Source organism: Condylostylus longicornis, unplaced genomic scaffold (assembly GCF_029603195.1).
Source record: "Condylostylus longicornis isolate FDR11 unplaced genomic scaffold, ASM2960319v2 ptg000017l, whole genome shotgun sequence".
In the NCBI taxonomy this organism is placed as follows: Eukaryota; Metazoa; Arthropoda; class Insecta; order Diptera; family Dolichopodidae; genus Condylostylus; species Condylostylus longicornis.
Window position 1 is genome coordinate 3,755,578 of NW_026577986.1, and position 18,305 is coordinate 3,773,882.

Consider the following 18,305-nt stretch of genomic DNA (forward strand, 5'->3'; position numbering starts at 1 on the left):
ACTCAAAAACTAATTGAGCTAAGTTCACCAAATTTTCACAAATGATTTATTGTAGTAAGTGCCAGAATCCTATTTAAATTAGGCATGATCGGGGTACAGGTTCGGGTAGCTGCCATACAACTTCAAAATTTATTTGGCTATATCTCAGAAACTATAAAAGCTGTAATATAGCTACTAATATATTTGTACAAACAAATATATTAGTAGGGCCGATGTGCTTGATAAAATTCGTTAAAATTTCTTGGCTCTTTCTGGTAGCTGCCATACAACTTCAATAGTAGTCTGGCACGTACAGTATTTTGAAAAACATATAGTACTGAAATTTTGCATAAATTAACATGGTAATACGGCAACTCAAAATCATAGTCTGTCTCATAGTCAGTTATGGCATCTTTATTCGCACATAGGATAAAAAATTCGTACGGGTATCACAGAGTTGACAAGGTCAACTCTTTTTTTGTTCTTGTTATTAATTAAATCTAACACTACATACAAAAGATTCAAATTCTAAACAATAATTTATTGGAGAACAATGTTTTATCTTACAAAAATTAGGTTTGAACAAGTTTATTTTTTCACAAAACTTCAAATATTTGTCAGAAATTATACAAAAACTAGGTAAAATTTCAATGTTAACGTTTTTTTTTTTAAATTTCTCTTGGAAAACGCGAAAATATTCTAATCTATTTTTCGTCAGCGCTTAGAGAATATTACAGATTAACTAAAAACTTTCAATTTTTCCGATCAAACTGTAAAAATAAATAGGAACAATAAAAACCTTGAACATTTCTCAATTGATCATAGCACGAAATTTACTATGAAAAATTAAATACTTTTACAATGATAATTATCAATTCTTTTTTCATTATCCTTATTTCTCTATATGTTTAAGAATATCAATTTCGATTATTGCCTAAGTTTTTTATATTTTTCACACAATTCCATATAAATCGCAGCAATAAAAAGTAATTTTAAACTTAGGTAGCAATAATGGGTGTATAATTCGAAAATCTTTCAAATTTTCAATTCTATTTAATATCCTATATATATATATAAATTTGAATCCTTAAATATAATAATTCAAAAAAAAAAAAAGAAGATATAAAATAGAAACGAGGCTTGTTCTTCCTAAACTAATTAAAATAATATGAGTAATTATTTTAATGTTGAAAATTTCCTATTCTTCCTATAATATTTTTTAACCTTTACCTTTTTCGCCTTGAAACTTTTTAATTATTATAGTGTTCTTTTCGATATTTTTTTTACTATTGCTTTTTTTATTGTTTTTTTTTTATTATATTTGCAAAAAAAGCATATTTCTAAACACAACACACACTATATACCAAGTACATGTAAAAGTATGAAACAATAATCTGTATGAGTTTTTGAACTTAAAAACTTTGAATTTAAAAAAAAAAATATAGAAAAAAACTCAATTAGAAAAGTTTTTAAAAACATAAAAGTTTTCATAAAATAAAAAAATAAATATGTACATGCATAAAAAGGATCCTTATTAAAACGAATAGACTCTTATTTTTTTGTTATTCTCCTGAATTTTACATTATACAATATAACGTAAGTATGAGATGCTTATCCTTACAAAAGAGCTTGAAGTTTAACGAAAATAATAAATTTTTTTTTTCTCTTCCACTTTAATAAAATATTCTTGTGCATTTTAATTCTTACAAAAAAATATTCTATTAAAAATTTTTTATTTCAAGGAAATATACAGAAAAAAAACGGATGAAAGGATTCTGGTCTTCATGGACATTGTTACTAAAAATTCAATTTAAACTTTACATTTCAATTTCGAGAAAAATTAATTTAGATTTTGTACGAATATTAGTTATTCGTTCAATTTCATTGTTAAGATAGAAAAATGGGTACAATTTTTTTTTAGTCCTCTATGGTATTGTTATAATACGAAAGTTAAACTCACAATTTCTTGTATAGTAATAATCTTTAAATTTCTCATAGAAATCGGCGAATTCTTTGCTAACAATTCAGATTGAAAAAGTTAAGCATTCGCTCTTTAATTAATTTTTTTAATATTTATTGTAAATTAAATGAGCAATAATGGCGTATGCCTTTCGAAAGCTCGAAAATTCAAATTTTGTCTTGCTAAATTAGTAAAAATTTCTGAACAAAATCATTATTTTCAATCTTCTGCAATTAATTTTTAATTATAAATATGGGCCATGATATTAGTAATTCCAAATTCAGAACATCTTTTGAAAAAACAAAAATTTTTTGATTTAAATTATTAAATTTTGATTTTTATTTTAAAAAATCATTCCTTTACACTGAAAAAAAAATTAATTTTATCATATTTTGAATTTCTGTATTAACGAACGAAGATTTTAGTACTTAAAATTAACAATGAAAATTAAATAAGCAATGAAAATTTATATTAATTTCAACAGAATTAAAATATTACCACCTATTCCAAATTAGCTTTCTCTATTGAAATAAATTCTGCAAAGCAAAAACCCTAAAAATTAAATAGTTGTTCAGGATTTCTTTTGGGGCCTGAAATCCGGGTAATTTTTAAATATGGTAACAAAAGAAAGTTTCAAAGATTTTTTAGATTCTTTCAGGAATACGCGCTACCTAATCACATAATTTGTGAAACTTTTTTAAATATTTTAATGGATAAACTTATTTAATCATTTCTATTGTTAGGATGGGTATCCTAACAAGTCCATAATTTTTATAAAATAAATATTTTTGCAGATTTTAAAAATTATATTTCTTCAGACTTATGAGATTGGAAATGCTTTTTGTAACGTACTTAATTCGGGAGGAATTATTATATTGGTTGATATACACAAGGAAGTTTTCATATATTCGATTTTATAAGCAGCCATAAAAATTATAGAATTTTCGAATTTAGTTTTACTTCTTGTAATGAAATACAACAGCAAAGGACGAATAATAAATTTCAGATATATACAAAATCCTTCAAGTCTAAGATCAAAATAATTGTTCTTTCTTTTCCACGAATATTTATGTAAAATTTTAAAATTTTTTTACTAACAAGTCCCGTAAATAAAATAACAATAAAATATAACAAAAACTTTTAAACTCTTATATAAAATGTGAACTATTTTTATTGAATTTTTAATAAATTTACATACTGTTTTGCATACATACCAGTACATTAAATTTTTCATGTTTAAACAAAGAAAAAAAATTCAAAAAAAAAGAAAAATACAAACCTTTTTCTTTAGCACAGTACAAAATTTGATTTTGCTTTTTCAGAATACAAAAAAAAAAAAAAACAAAAACGAAAATGAATTTACCTGCAATTTATTTATCCTTTTATTTTTTTTGTGCTACTCCTTTTCTATACTTCCACACTTTTATTTGTTATCCTTTTCTCTTATTTAGTACATTAGACTTCTTGAATTTCTCTCTTTTTTTTTCTTTTCCTTACTTTCTACATATGCAAATTACAATTATTCCACTTGAGAATTACTTATACGAAATAAAAGAAGATCACAAATAAAAAAAAAATTCACAAAAAAAAAACAAAAAGAAAATCTATTTATTTTGCAATGAAAGAAAAATATCCTTTTAGTCAAAAAAAAAATCTTGTTATTTTTTTCAAATTTTTTTTACTATTCTATTAGAATTTTTAGTTGAAGTGGCAGATAAAGACAAGAAAAATGTATTATGTATGTGAATATGTATACAACCTTACAAAAATTAAGGAAAACTAAAATATTTGCAGCTGGTATGTAAAAAAAATGCTTCACACTTCCTCTACATATTCAAAACATAAAAAAAATTCCATTTCCATTCACAACCATTTTTTTTTGTAAAATAGCCGTCAGGTTATAAAAACGGAATAGAATTTTATATAAAAACTTTAAGAACAATTGAAAGGATTGCGAAGAAAAGAAAAAAAAAATTAAAATATTGAAAAATAAATTTTTTATTTCATTGCCATAAATTTATTTAATGCAACTTTTATGAAAACTGAAAACTATACACATGGCAAGGGGTCGGTATATATTTCTGACTGGCATGGTACCTACTACCAGACATATGTACATGTAGTTTGAATATTTATTCCTTTTAATCTTAAGGAAAACTCTTGATTTTTCTAAATTCTGAAAAACTTTAAAAATTCCGCAATGCATTATGGAATTAGCGCGAATATTCCATTTTCAAAGAATGTAAAATTTACATACTTACATATATGTTGGATAAAATCAGATATAATATATCCCTGAAATTAATAGGCCGCCTGCAAATTTTGGATAAATTATAGCCGCATCTAAAAAATGTGGAAAACACAAAGTAATTGATTATTGCAGGACTTTAATTTTTATGTCAAAAATAATTTAGGTAAAAATGTTCAAACTCACAAATCAATTATTTAATCCAATGAATATTTCTCTTGCAACAAAGCGACAACTGGCCAACTGATGTGTAGATCATGTATTTTTCAGTGATTTTGCAGAAAATCTTTCATTAACAACTTTTTATCACGATATCTCCGATACTCTTCGTATATAATTGTAGCAATAAAAAATATTCAATTAAAAGCAAAAAAAAAACATGAAAGTAAGCAAATAATAATTAAGAATAAATAAATTGGAATTTTGTCAACAGCTGAGCAATTGCTCTATAAAAAAGAAACCGACATGTGTGAAAAAACAGACTGAAAAGACAAATGCCTGTAAGCGCAAATGGAGGACGTCATAAACATCCCCGAGTTATAGAATAAGCTATATAATAGAATCTCAAAAAATCAAAGTCTGCAATAGAATCTTCAATATATGGGGTTAATTTACTAAAGAGCTGACAAAATTTTTCTGATATTGCACTCTCCTTTTCTTTTATTCTTTATGTCAATTAATCAGACCTTTCAATGTAATAAGTTAGAAAAAAAATTTACTTTAAACATGAATCCAATCAATTATTTTATTTTTAGCTGTAAAAAGTACTTCTGTTTTTCAAATCACCCACAAATTACCCTAATATTACCACATTTATCAATTTTTAAAGGAAAGATCTTAATATTTATTCACTTTTCATAAAATTGAAGATATATCGTTCTCTTTCTATAGCATTATGGAAATCGAAACGAAATTTAATTTCTTAAAAAAGCCTTATAAGCAATATTTTTTTTACCAAACATTTTAATAAATACATAAAACATATTCGGATACCTCCTTAAAGTCCTTAAAAATAAATAAATATTTACTTTTTCCGAAATATTTTCTTTTACTCCTTTATATAATCACATGTATACAGTTAAAATTGGAAAATGTGCTTGGAAAAAAAAATTTAAGGAAGAGGAAGAAAAGATAACATTATCCTTTCAAAATATTTTTTTCTTTTCCTCAAGTATTAAAATAAGTAGTACTCGACTTTTGGTTTTAATCTTTTACACCTGACCTAAAAATAAAAAAAAGAAACATGCTTATAAGCTTAACGTACTTTCACCATTTTTCCACCATTTTTATTTTTTTTTTTTTCGAGAAAACCAGAAAATAAAATTCTTGTTTTTGTTTTTGTTTTTTTAAAAAAAGATCGTTTAACATTTTTAAATAGTAGGTCTTATGCATCTACTCTTTTAGTACGGAGAATAAAAGTAAAATTTACTTCCATTTTCTTTATACATAGAAACCATAAAGATACTTAAAAGGACGAAAAATAAACATATGAAACAAAACCAGAAAAAAAATATAAAACGAGCAAAGAATGTTTATTTTAAGAGGATTCTTAGGAATTTCGAAGAAAATTTTCCCTAATGTTCAATTCTTCAAGAGTGGGTTTAAGTTGAAAGTAAATTTTGTTATTTTTAAGCTATTTTTTTCTTAATAAGATGAAGAGAACTTACACACGCGATCTATATTACTCGTACATGTTAAGGTCCACACATATACATAGAGAATCTACACATTTTGATGGTTACGTAAACGAATCCATATCATACCTCTTTTTACTATCAGAGGCATTCTAATTTTACCCAAAGGATTTGAAAAGAACTTTTTTTTTCTTAAATTAAAAAAGAAAAGTTAAATTTTATCTTTGGTTTGACTAAATTGTTTTAATTTTTGTTATTTTTACTTTTTTTTTGGTTTTTTGCTTACTCTAAATTATTATAAAAATTATTACTTGCAAAGGGACTCTGTTTTACATACAAACAGAAAAAGACGAGGAATTAAAAGAAAAAATCAGAAATTTTTTTTTTAATGTTTTATAAAGGATAAAATAAAAATTGAAATATTTTTTGACTTGTTTAACTTTACGCACATTAAGTACTTGAGGTGCCTATGGGTAAAAAGAAAAAAAAGGAATTGCACAATTAAATTTCTGAGACTTAAAAGTGAATTATTTGAATTTTTTTGTTTAAGAAAAGCGAGAAGCATCAGCCATTGTAAAATAAAAATAAATTTAAAAAGCTATTTAAAATTGGTTTTGAATCTTGATTTGAGATGTAAAAAATTCTTATTATTCTTTTTTTTTAAAGTTACCTATTAATACAATGAGTTTAAGACCTTTAAATTCTTTGAAGTCAACTAATGGTACAAGTTATGTTATGTACTACAGGGAATTAAAGAATGTAAAACGATATTCTTATTAAGGACCTTGTATAATCCTATCTAATTAAATGTTATATCTTGGAGACAGTAAAATAAATTCGCAATGTAGAACTAATTCTCAAAGCCTCCCAAAAAAAATTAAACAAGTAACTTAAATTATTCCGATTAATATTCTCGAAAAAAAAATTTACAATAGAAAATATTGCATACTTTTAGGGATAGTAGTAAAAGTTTAATATAAACGTTAATGTAACGATTAAAATCGACGGTTCATTGGCTGAACTAAAATAAATCGGTAGATTTTTTGATGAAAACGTATCTACTGACGATTTTTGTTTTTATAGAAATTTGAAAAAAATTTCAGTGTCAAAAATATATGGTGTCAAAAATAGAAGTTTTATTAATTTCGAAAGGCAATAATTTGTAAAGGGCAGGGAGGTGAAAAAATGTTTTCTTCTACAAAAAATAAGCTATTTTTCAATGCTTAAGGACTGGAAATTTTGGAATTCCACAGCTTATACTATCAAAAGAAAAAAGATATCAAGTATTTGAAAAAAAATCGCTTTGAGATAACAGCCATAATATAATATAAAAAGTGTTTCTGGTTTCGGTATAATAAATAGCATTTAAATAATTAAAAAAATATAATTTTTGAAGTTTGAGGGAACTATTACGAAAAACGGACGTTTATATGTAAAAACTTCAAATTTCTATTTTTAAGAGTAGAGATGTTTTATAAATAGACGGACAAATGGACAGACAGTGTGTACCTCAAGTTTGGCTCAATCGATTTTAATGAAATTTTATATGTGAGTTTATTTTGGCTATGTAATGAATTGATCAACTTTTGGGATATAAAAGACATCAGGGATTGGACCTTTTTGTCCACTGATTACAAAACGAAACTCTACTAACTTTCTCTCTACTACTCTCTAACTTTCTTAATATAGTGAAGAAGTGTTTAAAGCAGATTGCGATCGATTATGTGCTGATCGCATCAGACATTTTGTCTTATTCTGGCATATATTTCGATTTGATTTTCAAAGCTTAACAAAAATAAAACTGAATGAGTTTGCAGGAGTTAATAAAAAGTGTCTCTCTGTTGAAAGAAAACTTCTTATAAAAATTCGTAATGTTCAAGATAAGATTAATATTATATTCAAACAAACAAATCAAAGATCTAAATATGTGTTAATTATGGTTTCTTGAAATCTTTAAAAATATGACAGTTTCACAAAATTTATTTAACAAAATTAATGGTGTCTTTTTTTTAGTAATTCTAAATTAAAAGTTCAAAACAAATTTTCAATTAAAATTATGAAATAAATAAACTTTTAAATTTATTTTATATTTATTTATTTTTATAAAGTTTAATAAACTTTATACACACACACAATTCTTCTTCTTGCAAAAATATTTTTCAAATGCAATTTCAAATGTAAGAAAACAAAACAAGAATATTTTTAATAAAACTTTTCAAACTCAATGATGCTGAAAAACTTAAGTAATTATGTGAGAATATACTTTGCAAGTTAACTAAAACTGTTTGTAGTTGTTGTAAGACAAGATTTCAAAACAAATTGAAAACTTTCTTAACAGATTTAGTATCAAATTAAGTCGTCGTTTAATTAATTTTTGCTTCCTTTTTTTGAAAATTATGAGAAAATTTAATTATTTAACTACTTGCTATGTTCTTAATTAAGTAGCATTCCAAACATAAGCATAATATAAAATTTAAAAGTTCAATAATATATTGGTAAAATAAGTCGTTTAATCAACTATTTATTAAAAGTTGAAAGAACTAGTTGAATAACTTATTATGACAATTTATTAAAGGTTAAATGACTAGTTACGAAAAAATATCATAAAATTACCGGACCATTGATAAAACGAGTGTTAAACGTCGCGATTTTTCAAATTCATTTACAAAATTAGATCAATTAATGTTCGGGTCAATCTTGATTTCACAGATTATGTAAACTTTATATTGATTTACCATTTTCGTTAAAAGAGCAATTCTTACGAATGGCATTTTAAAATAAAAAATTTATGAATAAAAAGGAAAGTAATTATTTAAATTACTCGTATATAGTTTCCTTGCATAAAACGTGATTTCAAACTTTCATTAATTATGCAAGCTAATGATTAAAATTAATATTTTAATTGATTTTAAATTCCAAAACTAAGAATTATTGAAGGTCCCCTCGCAATTTTGCTATCATAATATTAAAATTGATTTACTCATACAACTTATATGTAGCAATTCTTCAGGACTGCGTTTAAATCACTTTATCACCTTGCAATTTCTTACTGTGCAGAAGCACAGTTTTACAAAAGTACTTAATTATTGTCTACCACAAAATTCCGCATATATAAAAACCCAATGCCATTCCAAAATAAAAGCAAATTAAAAAAAATTTTTTTTTGGAAAGAATAACAACCCCAACATTTTAATCTATGCAAAATTACAAATGCATATTAACTTCATCTAAATTTTTTTCTGCATTCCACAATAATTTCACAGTTCACAGCTTATAGTTCTACACAGCAAAGCGATGCAAAAAATTATTTTATTTTAAAGCATTTTTTTTCCATGTAAATCTTGCAAACACCCTATTTGTCTTGAAAATTTTCCTCTAGAAAATATTTTTACTAAAAAGGAGAATTACAAATTTTTCTATTTCTCGTAACTACATTTAAAATTTATAAAATGCCATTTAAAACATAAATTACAATATTTTTTATAATGTTTTTCGAAGGAAGAATGTGAAATTGAAATGAAAACAGCTCCCGTGAAATTTAAAAATTTAAAATATTAAAAGTAAATTTTTAAAATAATTTTATACAATTTTTAAATGTGAGATTTTGGGATTTTTCACCTGAAATCGGACAATAAGCATATTATTTATACATAAATTTTTACTTATAGTTCATAAAAATATCACAAATTTCACTCTTAATTCTTTCTATTTGAAAGAAATTTTTAAATTAATTAAAATCCCTTAGAAGTTATTAAGGAAAGCTTAAGCTACATCCTGGATCATTTGCGTACCATAAAACTTAGTATTATCCTTTTCTGTATACCCATCTGTAATGAGATTTAAACTTAAGCAGTTTTATTAAATTTCATAAACGAAATAACATTAGTCATTAATAAAATATGAAAATATTTTTATCCTTATAACTTAAATGTGTACATGCAGATTATGGTAAATAAAATTCATTAATCAAAAGATTAAATATTAAAGGAATACATTTGAATTTATTATAGGTTTGCGTAAATTTTTTTATTTTGTGGAATATAGTAAGTTCAACAGCGTTCAACATTAAACTTAAGATGTTGGGTCATAGCAAATAAAATTACCAATTTATTGGTAACCAACTAGACTAGGTACCCCGCCGAACAGGACTAAGTACCCTAAAGAACTAGTTATGCGTGTGTTTATATTTTTTGCAATAATTGTACTCCAATAACAATATGAAGTATGATTACAATTGGTATAAACGAATGAGATTGCAAAATACAATAATGTCAGCTAAAGTGATACGCTCGTCAACCAAGAAAGTATTGCGGATTATAATTTTTTATTTAAGATTTTTAAAGCTGCTATTATGTCTTCTTTAGCGCTCTTTATGACTTGTTTATTATTCTGCATTATACTGAGTAATGAAAATACCCATTCACGTGAAACTGGAAGGATTTTATTAGCAACAAAGCTAATCCGTGCTGTTGAATTTCAGCTTGTTGAAAGCCATTTTGTACCACGCAACTATGTATTAGCTAAATAAAAAATGATTGCGTTACTTTTAAGCAAATATTTACCATCAACTGGATTCGACAGCTGCAAATTTTACTGTTGGGCATTTCTCTAAATATGTATGTAGAACTTTTTTTAGTTTAATCAGAAACAAATTTTTTTCGAATTTACTTTAACACCGGAAAATTGTGCTGCTTTTATTTTTGAAGGCACCGAAAATTTCATCCTATGCTTTCCAGCCAATTTGCCACGGTTATGTTACCTTTGAAATATTCAATAAAATTTTGGAAAAACGACAATTCTTTTGTGGTGAAAACCAATACAAATTTGAATAGTGATGAGGATGGAAAAGTTAAGTCGCTAAAAAATTTCCTTTTCGTAAAATGAGAACAGTCTCTTATCATTATTTTTGCTATTTATTTTTTCGGAACTATGTGTAATTTTCACAACCATTAGCATGGTATCATAATATCCTTTCAACAATTGCCTACAATTACTGCAGACAGTCAAAGTTCATATCATTTTTTAACTGAATTGTCCTTTTCATTTTTACTATACAAAACTTATGTTCAGAAGATCAAGCATACCAAAACATTTCAAATAAAATGTTTAACTTTAAAGAGTTTTATTAAAAAGGAAAGAAATAAACCAAAACATCTTCATTCATTTTATCCTTTCTAAAATATTTATAATAATATGTATTTTAGTTATCCTTCCAGACAAAATGGAGACTTTCAATTGTAATTCTTTTATACATTTGTAGTGTATTTTATTACTTTTTCTTCTTTTATCTCCTTTACTGATGGTTTAAAAAAGAAATTGCTGCTATAATTTCTATAATAATACAAGTGGTAAGTAAGCACTTTTCATATTATATATATATATATATATATATATATGTATGTATATGTACACTGAAATCTGATATCTAAAGAAGGATAACCATATTATAGATGAATTACTGTTATGGTTGAAACAAAATATTATTAAAATATCCTCACTTGAGTAATGAAAATCACATTTGAGAGTATAAATAAAATCTGTTGTAAGACTTGAATAGGGAAAAAAATGAGAAAATTTGCCAAAAATGTTTAAAAGGATAATACGAGAAAAAAAAGAAAAAATACTTAAATTTAGTTCTGATTTTCTTTTTCACTTTAATTGTAACTTTAAATTTTATAATTTTCTTGATTTAAGTTTTTAATTAAGTAAATCTTCAATTTTTAGGGTTCTTTAACTCAATCTTATTTAAGGAAAGGGCTGACATTTTGATTTGTTTGAATTCTTGACATGGTTAGTGCAGTAAGATCACCACATTAGTACGAATATTATTGCATTCTATTACTACAAATGTGTCGTTTGCCTAAGTCGACCCGTTCTCTTGGAAAATCTATCTAAATCCCTGATACTAATCTTCAATATCTCGTTCAGCCCCGTTACACATGCTGACATTTTAGATAAAAAATTTTATCAAAGTTTATCATTTGAAAATATGATATATAATTATGAGACAGGACCCAGGTAGAGTATAAGAACCTGAAATAATGAGAATTACTCCTTTAATAAAAAATTTCAGAAATATTCGTTTAATTTAAAGAAGTTATTTAATTACGAGTACTAGAGGATATTCGAATCATCATCCGATTTTATAGCAAAATCTTAGGAACAGGCTTTCAGCAAAAATAACAAAAATTAATTTAATAAAATCAATTCTTGAATAAATATTACAAGTTTTTTTAAAACAAGACTATAGAACCAAACTTTTGAAAAGATTTACTTACTTTTAAATTTACATTAAAAATTATAGCTGCAACTGTTCTGATGTCGAAAGTTCTGAAGTTTTCAATCTCCTGCTCGCCTATCACAACAATTTTCAATAAAATATAACTATTTCTATAGTAAAAGGCCCTCCGCTGATTATTTTGTTTAAAAATTATATTAATTTAATTTTAACATCTAACAGAGTAAATCTTCTTTTCTTCAAAATTATTTTTTTAATATCCATATTAAGGAAATCTTTAATACAAAAATGATGAAAGCGAAGTGAATTGTTAAAAATCCTTGAATTTTTTGTAAATTTAATTTACATAAAATCAGAGTCCTTTTCGTTTCTTTTTTTTGTTAATTTGACTTCATTAAACAAAATTTTTGTATTACTAATGAGCGACTAAATTTACTTCTTATTTTGTTTTTTTTCTACGATGATATTTAAGAATTTTCAACTAACTGTGACTTGTAGGGAAAATTGTTCAAAACTTAAATTTACTTAAAACTTCTTTAATTTTTCGTATACTTTTTAAACGAAGGTTATTTTTGTTTTGTTGTTTTGGAAAGGAAAAACTTATCAATATGAACTTTCCAAGGCAAAAATTTTTTTTTAGTAAACCTTAAAGAATTTTACTGTAAAAAAGTTTTAAAAATTTAATGGTAAAAAAACAAACACAACTATGACGAAATGAAATAGATTACAAGAGTCTTTTAATTATTTTAAAACAAAATTCACAAACATATTTAATTTCAATATTACCATTGATCATTAAACCAATGATTTGCAATGTAGTAAATGTGATTTGCATCATTTAAGTGCAAAACTGAAACACTAGAGCTTTAAAGACTAGAGATAAAGAACGGACTGCCCTGCAAAAGATCTCTGCATGAGCCATGACGTGGAGGAGGAGGAGACGGTGGCGCATCTTGTTCGGCTTTGGTAGGAAAATAACGGAAATTCCTTGGACCATTTTTCTTTTTACGAACTACAGATCCGACGAATGTAAATGCTAGGGGCCTTAGGCAATTTCTGAAAAGCTCGGGATAGTTTCTGGAAAAGCTCACGAAAACCATCCGAAGATTTTGTGGATATAACCGTATTACAACGGGGCTTATTGATCTATGTGTATCTTTCGGTAACCGTTAACGCGATGGAAATGTAGGAAAAGTAGTTCTATTAAGATTATTTACGTATTTCTAACACAAACTCATTGCATATTTGTAGACGAGATGTTATGCAATATAAAATACATATTAAATGAATGTACCTGTACTAGTTAAATTAGAACAGTAATTAAGATGATTAAGGAATATAAGCTTCATTTTCGACGAAAATATAGAAATAACTACATAATTTTCAATTCATCATCAAATAACTTTTGTTGAAATTCTAGAGCACACAATAAGAAAGAATTGCAAATATGTTAGACTTCTCAACAATTTTCAAATGAAAATTTTCAAAATTTTAAAATTACTTCCAAATTATGAATTTAGATAACTCCAGAATTACTGTTTTCCATTCCAATATAATTTGAAAAAAAAAAAGTCAATAAAGAAATTATTTTATCACCCTATCGGTATATAATGGACATTCTGTCTAATAAAAATGTTCTTCTTTTGTTTTAAATAAATTTTGATATTTTCAATTTACGATCATAACACTAATATGACAATATCATAACAATATTAATAATAATAAAAATAAACGATCTAACATAACATAAATTACGATGCTGATGTTATATAAGAAGCATAAAATGTCAATTAACTTCTATATACATTCAACACACATACATATTTCGTACATATATTGATGTATGTGCCTAAAACATAGAAATTATTATTTACAAATAGCATTATAACGATTGAAAATCCCCTTCTCTTTAATAGGTTTACTACATATTCACAAATATATTACTTAAAGACCATACACGTATGTACATATGTATATTTATACAAAAAATAATATTCTTACATATATAGATATGTAATATATATATTTACAACTATAACAACCAACTTAATATATTGAAGTATCCACAAATAGCTATCGTTCATCCTCCACGTTATTGCCTGCTGTTATTACTACAAGAACCTTGTAAATGCTTATACCTTCTTTTGCGACTGGTGTATATTTTGATCATACCCACTTAAAATAATAATATATACGTACTTAGTATGTATTTATGTTTGGTAGGAATAAGTTTTAATATTTTTCTATATATGAGGAATGTAAAAGAGAAAGTTTGTATATCCTTCTTATTATGTTTGCTTTACCCTGCAATTCAAAAATTTTTATTCATTTTGATTTAAGTAGAAAAGCCAACAAGCTTTTCTTTTCCCTTAGTTGTTTTTTTTTTTTGCTTTTTTTTATACTAATATTTGTGAGAATAAATTTTGTTCTTAAACAGTTTCTTTCAATATTTTTTCGAAAAAATTTAAGTTTAAGAGATTTCGTTCTGCTTGAATGAAAAAATTTCAAAACTTCGCTACTTATTTGTTATTTATTTTAAATATGATATTTAGTTAAAATATAAACTTATCTGGTAAAAGTGGTTTGACTAAAACAGCCAAGTGAAAAACTTAAAAATTCTCGAAAATTTTCGATATTCCCCACCGCAACTTAAATAAAAACAGCATTCTAATTTTAATTTTCTTTTAATTTATTTTGGTAAGTTTACTCAGACTATTACTCTGCAATACTGGCTCCATAAATTAAAGAATTAAATACCTTTGAAAACCCTCAATTCGACTCTTCGGCTCAAACATTTCAAATGAATCACTCGACTCCAATCCCGCTTGCCTAATTTAATTAATTAAATTAAATATCAACTTTATTTTCTAAATATGCTCTGTAATTTAACAACACTACTTTACATTTTGAAAATTAAATATTCGATGGAAACAATTTTGATGGTTTTTCAAGAGCAAATTACTGACATAGTGTTTGTTTTGTTTATTTGAAAGGTAAAAAATCTCATAACAATTTATTTGAGATTCTTCTATAAGACCCGTAAAGAAAATAACAAGATGTAGAACATATAAAAAAGCATGAAAAATGAAAAGGCGAAAAATATGTTCAAATATCCTTGAAAATGCTTTGATGACAATAAATTTCATTGTGAGTGTTGTAACACCATACTTAATTGAAATAATATTTCTAATGTAAACGATGAATAATTTAGCACTTATTTTAATTCTTTAATTGAATTGTGAATAAAGTAAACAATTTTTGTCCTAAAGTAGTGAAACTTTCTTTTTTAAAATTCTACAAACTTATTAAAATTTCTGAATTTGTTAAAATTTTTTTAAATATTTTTTTCATTTTATAATTAATTTATTTTGTAGTGTAATAGCTATGCAAAAATTTTAGTGCAAACATTTAACAACAAATCGATTAAATATTTTCTCCCAAAAGTATGCAATTTTGTACATATTAAATTAAAATGCATGCACACTTTTTAATTGCATTAAATGGTGTTTTAAGAGTGAAAAAAAACTCATAGAATCCTGTTTAAGCGCTATTAATACAAAAATAATAATTTTAAAGTTTCTTTTTTTATGTTGTTAATAATAATGATATAAGACGATTAAGATTATTAGAGCATCGTCATTATTTTGGCTATGATTTTACTTTTATAGTGAAATTTTCTTTTATTTGACAGAAATAGTGTTTTATTTCGACTTGTAAGCGTCAGCTGATGTAATTATTATTACTACAATTTTTTTTTAGAAAATATATTATTTTAATTTCGGAAATTTATTTGGATATGGCACGTTTTTGTAGCTTGCCGCAGAAGCTTTCCGTTAATTGTTGGTAGAACTGTAAAAGATTTTCTGTCAAATCGACAGCACAAAATTTTTTTTTTTGCTTTTATATTCATAACCTCAATTAGTAGAAAACTTAATTAGTAAAAAATATAAATCAAACTTTTTGACACCTAAATTTTTGTTGGCAGCACTGCCTCTGTAGTTCCAACAGCTCAGTTTTAACTTATAAGATCCCTCGGAGTCAGAACTGCGAACGCAATTTCAGCCTATGATCTAATTTCCTTCAAATTAACCAATTTTATTATACAGAATCCTGCTTGATTCAAAATTTTGCTGCAACAGTCTTCATAAAATCAATTCGAATCAGACGGTATCATTCATCTTATATTAAGACCCAATATTATATTTGAAGAATATATTACTCATTTCATTCAGTGATATTGCGGTTATTAATTCTATGAGAGGAAAAAAATATTAAGATCCAAAAGCTTTCAAATTCTCGATATATTTAACGACTTCATTTTCGAAAATATATCATTCTTCTAATAAATGTGCGATTAAATATAAAACAAAGCTAAAAAAATAATATTAGTTTATAGCATTTGGCATTCTTAAAAATCATCTGATTCAATTATTGTTAAATTTTCACACAAAATCTAAAAATCTTTTCCACATTAGAACAAAAAACAAACAAAATCTGAATAAAAGATTTATTGTTAAATAAAATTTTTTTATTTCTGTTCTTTTCGAAGGATATAAGAAGGAAATCTTTACCACTAATACCATAATCTATTGGCTATCTATGGATTAATTTTAATTGAATTTAAGGGAATTTTTTATATTTTTAACGCTAAAGGACAAAAGATTTAATTCTGTTTTGTTAGTCTGAAATAAAATAAGGCAAGCGATTCAGAAGGATAATAAAATATTTTCTAGTTTTATTTTTTGTTTTTTGTTTTTTTTTTATTCCTTTGTTGTAATCTAATGTATATAGAAAAATAAAAAGTTTCTCTAGAATTTTTTTTTAGTTTTTCATTTCTCACCAAAAAAGAAAAAAAAACTTTTTTTTTATTTTACATAAAAATTTATGTATGCTAAAATAAACACACATACACATGTAAACTAAAAGGAAAATTTGTGAAAAAAAAACTGTTTCGAATAATTTATAGAGATTTTTTCTGAAAAAGAAAAAAATAATAAAAAAAAAAACAAATAAAAGAGCAACGAAAATAAGTAAAAAATTCGTGACATTTTTGTTGAATTTTTAGTCCTTCTATAATCTGTTATACGTAATATGTCTCAAAAGTGTATGGTCAAAATTTTGATTACTGTATGTAATGAATGTATTTTAACATGTGTGTAGGCTCAAAATTTACATATTATTTATATTTTAGACTTAATAAAAATAAATATATCAAATTTACTCAACAATATGACGTTTAACATACATGATTAATATACAACCACACATTTTTCCCATCAGATGTTCTGAAATAAATAAATTGTGATTTTCATTCAAATATACATTATAACTATGTGTTATTTGTCAACATAGAAATTAATAGGACTTTATATTATTCATTTTATTCTTTTATCTACATGTATGTATAATTTAGAATAATTCAAGTAGAAGCTCAGAGTTTTGATATTATCGAAAAATTAAATTAAAATTTTTCTTTCAAAAAGGACATCAATTTGAAATTATAAATATGATAAGCCTACACATATTATAGTTTATCCTTTTTAGATTTAATTTTAATGAAATAGTCCTTAACTAGATAATTTCAATAGAATTATGATTGAAGAAAATTTACTATATATATTTATGTACATTTACAATTATATAAGAGAGATATTTCAGAAAATTATTATAAACTGTAATCAAAGGACTGGTACATATATTATTTTGGTTCTTCAAAAATATTATCTAGGTATATTTTCAAATCTTTTAAGAATTTAAGAGATTTTAAAGGACAAAATATCCTTTTCAGAAATTTTCGTTTTTTAATCAAAATATTTCTAAATTAATCCCTATATATTCTCTTATAATGTAACCATAGAATTTTTGACAAATATTGGTATGATATTCAATTTCATTTTTAGATATCTTTTATTGGGAATTCAAAGAAATTACTTGTATAAAAAAATTGACTTGTTTTAAGAATTAAATCTTATTAGGAGATATAGAATTCATAAACCAAATATTTTTAGATAATATTGAAAAATTTTTTATAATTTCTGAATGCAAGTAATAATATAGCAATTAATTAAAACAAAAATCATTTAAGTAGAATAAATTGGGCATTATGCAATATAATCAATCAAATATGTAAGATTTTATAAAAGAATAGGGCTGATGGCAAAAATGATTTAATGTTTGGTCTTAAAAGAAAAAATCACATAAATTTCTGGGTAGTTTGAAGAATTGAAATTTACTACTTACTTCTCA